The sequence below is a fragment of the Apis mellifera genome, linkage group LG16 (assembly GCF_003254395.2).
Source record: "Apis mellifera strain DH4 linkage group LG16, Amel_HAv3.1, whole genome shotgun sequence".
Classification (NCBI taxonomy): Eukaryota; Metazoa; Arthropoda; class Insecta; order Hymenoptera; family Apidae; genus Apis; species Apis mellifera.
In genome coordinates this window covers 457,607-464,559 of record NC_037653.1, presented here as the reverse complement: position 1 = coordinate 464,559, position 6,953 = coordinate 457,607, and the positions used below count along the sequence as shown (strand labels likewise).

Sequence of the window (6,953 nt, the reverse complement as noted above, 5' to 3'; positions counted from 1 at the left end):
AAAATAATATTTTTTTCTTTTCGTTTTGTTATACATTTGTATTTTTAATAAAAATTAACTTACTTATATGGAATTAAAAAAAAATGTTTGTTTTTAATAAAAAAAAAAGTTTTCGAAATGTAAAATGTTTTTTGTACTGGCTCTGAATCTCATAACACAGTTTCATACAGCAGACCATTTTCTAGGAACCTATTTACAGTATTATAGGGTTGTCTGTATATGTATATATATTTTAATATATATATGTTATTATTATTATATATACAATATGATGAGTAAATTTCAATATCGATTTACTATTTTAAAAATTTAGTTGCAAGTATTAAAAATATTTATTAAATAAATGAATAAATAAATGTATAAAGGAATAATCAAATTACATCCATAAAATTTCAATATCAAATTACTAGTTCAAAATTAATATTATGTATTTTAGAAAAATGATTATTGATTATTCGAGATAAATATAAAAAAATTAAAAGAGAAATTGATACAAATAATACTTGAAAACCATGAAATCCTGTTGTATTGAAAAAATTGAATCATAAATTGCACCGTTTATTTTGAAAGTGGTGCAAGTCTATTTTTTGTTGTTTCGAGAAAATTAAAAGTTAGCATATTAGTCAATTCAAAAATATAAATTATATCAAGTCTGCCAATGTTTCTATTAATTTATCAATATATAATTTGATTATATAAATTTCTTTTATATACGAGTTGTAAATGGACTTACATCATTTTCATAATTAGTCAATTGTAAAAATCATTTAATTTCAATTATGAAAATTTAAATATCACTTAAAATATATTTTGTATTAATCCAATTTTGTTTATAAATAATAACAAGAAATAAAATAGGAGTAGTATTTTTTATTTTGAACGTTAATTATTGTTATTTTATATATTGTATTATGTATTATATATTTTAATATTTTATATATTATATTTTATATAATTATTATTATTTATATATTGTTAAATTTAAGATAAGATATTGATATTATTTATTTATGCTGTTTATGTGGCAGTGTTTTGAAATCATTAGTATTTTTTAAAATATTAAATATTAAGTAGTTATAAATAAAAAGTTCACACTAAATTAATCACAAATTATATGAAAATAAGTTCCTAAAATAATAGTTAAAATTAATTTATAATTTAAAAAATATAATTAAAATTAAATTATTTTTTCTTAAATTTAGATTATTGTTAATTAGATAATATGTCTTAAAATAACTGTCTTAAATCCTGAATTCAATTGCCAGATTCGTGGAACAAGACTTTAATTGACTATCCATATTTAGATGATTATTTACGGGATCTTTGTAAATATTTGGAAAGGTATTCCACAGGATATAATAAAACTACTAAATAGTTATAAAAATAATAAAAAAATAATTTATTAAAAAAATTATTATTAATGTACTTTATAGCATTATAATATGTAACTTATAGCATTCTATATAAAGAGGTTGATCCGGACAATTTGGATAAAATGCTGTTATTTTTCTTAAATTCTTTTTTTGATTGATTCGTTTGGCATCTTTTATCTGAATAATTTGCATGCACTTTTAATGCTTATTTTAGAATTTTTCCGAACGGTGATATGCTGACTCTGTTAAAAGTTTTCAAGATTCTGTATTTGTATTTTTAATAATTTTGCAGTTAATAATTCTTAAAATCTTCTAATATTCATATTCTTTTTTATTACAATTTTATAAATTATCAAAAACGTTTACAACTGAAATCCCTAGAAGGAATACCAAGTTGAATGCCAAGTTTTCAGTATCATTTGATACCTTCTTTAATTGTAATGACATAAAAAATCATTTTATCTGAATAATTTATCTTTTATTGTGTTCAAAAACAGCTAGTTTCACGGATGATTGTTGATTTATAGAAACAGGATGAATGTTTTGAATGTTTTTTTGTATTTGGTATCACGATGGAAACGTGTTTCGTAGATAAAATTCTCATATCCCGCGTATTTTCTTTCCATTTGAGTATCATTATCCCGTTATTATTCTTTGAATACTATCTCTGCTTTTCTTAATTTACAATGAAGAATAGGTTTTAGGATGAATTTTTTATTATTTTTTAGTGTTCTAACTATACGAGTCTTGCGGCTTAAGCATGATATATAGTTAATTCATAACTATTAATTCATAACATATAGTTAATTCATAACTATAAAAATCAATATATAATATCAATATATAATATTTGCCCTTGGTAGAAAAATTTTTTTACAAGCTGTAAATATCAATCCTGTTTTTCTAATACCATCAGCTGATTTACCAGAATTTTCATTGCCCATATCTTTTATTATAATTTATTATAAATAATTCTATCCCTTATTTTTGTGCTTTATTTGGTATATATTATTTGAAGATGAGTCTTTCATTCTCTGGAATCAATGTTTCATCAATAATACGTTCTTCAGTGAATATTTTTTTAAACTTTCTTTGAAATTTATTGAAAAATGAAAGTATTTTTCTAAATTACTCATCATAGACAATAAATATATTATCGGCAAAATGAAACTTACTCAGTAAAAATATTTCAAATCTGTTTCGTGATATAATAGCACACGGTAATTGAAAATTATACAATGGATTTTTCGATCAGTAATTAATTTACAGAGTTTTACAAACTCCATCCACAATAGCAATCCTAAAAATTTTTTTACTTCTTCAGGATTGGTTGGTATTGATTTATGCATCCATGAACATGGGATTAACTGAAATTTATTTAATTTTCGTTGCGCATATCTATTTCTTTCTAATGCAAACAAGTTTATTATTTCGTCATCAACGAATAAAGAAAATATCATATGGATTAATCGCCAGATAATTTTCCAATGAGACCGCCTATCTCAGGAAAAAAAAAGATTTTTATCGACCACTAAATTCATTCCATTTTCTGAAAGTTGTCTGGCAATTCTGTTTCTCTAATATCGTCAGCTGAGAATGAATTTTTATTGTGAATTTTTTTGTCCATGTATATCTCTCGCTTTACTATAATTTAAATAATTCGATTCCATATTTGTGTTTTATATGATATTTATTATTTGAAGATGAATCTTCCGTGCTGTGGAATCAATGTTTCATCAATGACAATGTGTTCAAATATGAATATTTTTAATATTTTCTCTGCAGTTTGTCGAAAAGTATTTTTCTAAATCGATTATCACAGATAATAGATATATTATCAGCAGAATATAAATTGCTCAATAGTAATTCAAATCTGTTTCGTGACACGATAATTGAAAATTATATAATAGGCTTTTTGACATAATTATATTATATAATTATATTATAGGTTTATTTTTACAAATCCCATTTTAAAAATTTTTTTATTTCTTCAGGATTAGTTGGTACATCTATAAACATAGAATTAACTGAGATTTATTAATTTTTGTTGCGTATATTTATTTGTTTCTAATATAAACAAGTTTATTCGTCATCAACAAAGCAAATATCATAGTATTGATATCGTAAGTATTGATATCGGCAGATAATTTTCCAATGAGGTCGCTTATTTCAGGAAAACAAAAAAGATTTTTGTCGACCACTAAATTCATTCCATTCACAAAATTGAATTGTACTTTTCTATCATTAACTTTTCTTTCTTCTTCAATGACCAATTCTGATAAAATCTCGTTAATAGTATCTTCATTACATTCATTATCACTACGATTACATTTATTAATGCAAATTAGAATCTGACAAATAATTCTGTTTATATTTCTTAATCTCATTTCTTCTTATTCATCTTATTATCCAAATTTATGTAAGCCTCGTAACATTTTATTTCTTTTTTGCTGCTATGTGATTCATTAAGATGTAACTCTTCCATTTTTCTTTTCAGTATTGGAACGAATTAAAGCAGAAATTTATTTTATTTATTTATTTATTTATTTATTTATTTTATTTATTTATTTATTTATTTTATTTATTTATTTTAACAATTATATCACTCGATGAAGATTCGAACACTTCGTGGCGAAGTGACAATGAGAATCTCAGGAATCTAATTGTTCGTGAACACTTATTGCTCGCAACATTTATAAAAGAAATTTCTTCTTGGGTTCCCCATAAAGATCCTCTCATGTTTTTAGTAAGTCTCTGTTAAACCTGAATAATGAGCGATTTCCTCAAGGTTTGTTTTTGAGAGTGATTGCATATTCCTGTCATACTTCGGTCTAATTGAGTCCATTTTAGCGCTACATGTTCCAGATACGGGTGGCATTGCTCTGGAGATATTATTCGAAGAGAGGAGCTGTTGTCGATTATCTTGAGATTTTTGTACACAGATCACTACCCAACCGAAGAATTTTAGGAATGTCGTGAGTCTCATGGTGATATGATAATTAGATAGTTTATGAACATATATTATGCTCTGAGACAATTACCTGCTGCATTGTGAGAGATCCTGGTCTCTAATAAGCCGCACGAGTAACTTAAATACAATCCACAATTAAAAAGTATATTTGTTGCGATTAATTGAAAGTCATTAGCTTATATCCAAATTAAAATATTCAAAATATATCAAATCAGTACAATACTACTATTGCAAACAATAATGATGGAAAATGATGCTGGAGATTATTTTTGCTATCAGCATGATTCACATTATTAAAGTATCGATGGGAATACCTAGCAGAATATGTGTCATTAGCTGCCATGCAACTCCACACCATGACTGAACCACTGTTTTATCGTTAAGCGTACAATGTTCAATTTTGAATGTTCAATTTTATATTTGGTTTTCTTCATACATAATTTTCGAATTAAAAATATTAAACTTAGATTTACATCAGAAAATATCATTTTTTGAGCATTATCTTTTGTATATAAAATTCAACTCTTCTTTTGATTTTGCTTAATTAATGATTTTGCTTAATTAATTTCGCCTTAAATTTTTATAAAAGAAAAGAAAAGACGTAGAATCTTTTCTTTAGTGAATTATCTGAAAGCGAAGAAGAAATTTTTCACAAACTTTGCAAAAATTTGTATAATAACGATAAAAATTAATATTTCTTAGGAAGAAAAATAGATCGATTTGGACGAATTCTGATTTGGATAAATACAATAGTTGCGATAGTTATATTTCACGTAGATGACAGATTTTGCATGAATTAATTATTGAAGTCCTGAATAATTATTCAAGTAAAAAGAGAACGAAAAAACAAGATTGAAGATGAATAATAATAAAAACGAAAGAAATTTGAAATAAATACAACAAATAAGAACATGATTTTTTCAAATTCATCTAATTCGAGAAATAACGTAGAATATTCTCAATCTAAAGATAACATTAAACTGTTGAATTAATTTGTTTTGTAAGAGAAAAAATATATAAACTGAAGTTTATGTCTGTTTTAAATAATGCTCAATGAGAAAAGATTTTCTGGAAAATCAAAATCTTTTTTATTTATATATATCGCCTCCTTTGTTAGTTTTTGATAACGAAAGATGATAATATAATGCATCTTAATGTTTAGAAATATTCAATCGAAAGTTCGTCGTTTAGAAAAAAGAGATGTGATTATGTGAGAGATTCTTAAATTTATTCATTTTTCAAAACAATATGTTTGTGCAATAATAACGAATTTTATAAATTCGTTATAATTTATAAAATTCGTTATTGATTAATTTTGCTTCAAATTTTTATAAAACTAAAGAAAAGACGTAGAATTTTTTCTTAATGAATTATCGAAGAAGAAATTTTTCAAAAAAAAAATTTGCAAAAATGTATAATAATAATAAAAATTAATATTTCTTAGGAAGAAAAATAGATTGATTTGGTCGAATTCTGATTTGGATAAATACAATAGTTGCGATTTCATGTTAGATGATTGATTAGATTTTGTATGAATTAATTATTGAAGTCCTGAAGAATTATTCAAGTAAAAAGAGAACGAAAAAACAAGATTGAAGATGAATAATAATAAAAACGAAAGAAATTTGAAATAAATACAACAAATAAGAACATGATTTTTTCAAATTCATCTAATTCGAGAAATAACGTAGAATATTCTCAATCTAAAGGTAACATTAAACTGTTGAATTAATTCGTTTTGTAAGAGGAAAAATATATAAATACTGAAGTTTATGTCTGTTTTAAATAATGCTCAATGAGAAAAGATTTTTTGGAAAATCAAAATCTTCTTTATTTATATATATCGCCTCCTTTGTTAGTTTTTGATAACGAAAGAGGATAATATAATGCATCTTAATGTTTAGAAATATTTAATCGAAAGTTCGTCGTTTAGAAAAAAGAGATGTGATTATGTGAGAGATTCTTAAATTTATTCCACATTTTTCAAAACAATATGTTTGTGCAATAATAACGAATTTTATAAATTCGTTATAATTTATAAAATCCGTTATTGATTAATTTTGCTTCAAATTTTTATAAAACTAAAGAAAAGACGTAGAATTTTTTCTTAATGAATTATCGAAGAAGAAAAAATTTGCAAAAATGTATAATAATAATAAAAATTAATATTTCTTAGGAAGAAAAATAGATTGATTTGGTCGAATTCTGATTTGGATAAATACAATAGTTGCGATTTCATGTTAGATGATTGATTAGATTTTGTATGAATTAATTATTGAAGTCCTGAAGAATTATTCAAGTAAAAAGAGAACGAAAAAACAAGATTGAAGATGAATAATAATAAAAATGAAAGAAATTTGAAATAAATACAACAAATAAGAACATGATTTTTTCAAATTCATCTAATTCGAGAAATAACGTAGAATATTCTCAATCTAAAGATAACATTAAACTGTTAAATTAATTTGTTTAGTAAGAGAAAAAATATATAAATACTGAAGTTTATGTCTGTTTTAGATAATTCTCAATGGAAAGAGTTCTTTTGAAATGAAAACCAAAATCTTTTTCATTTATATATATCGCCTCCTTTGTTAGTTTTTGATAATTAA

General features: G+C 23.6%; 1 pseudogene; it reads right to left on the bottom strand.

The window, feature by feature from the left end:
• Positions 1–3,368: 3,368 nt before the first annotated feature.
• Positions 3,369–4,702, bottom strand: LOC113219325 (annotated as a pseudogene).
• Between the last annotated feature and the right edge of the window lie 2,251 nt (positions 4,703–6,953).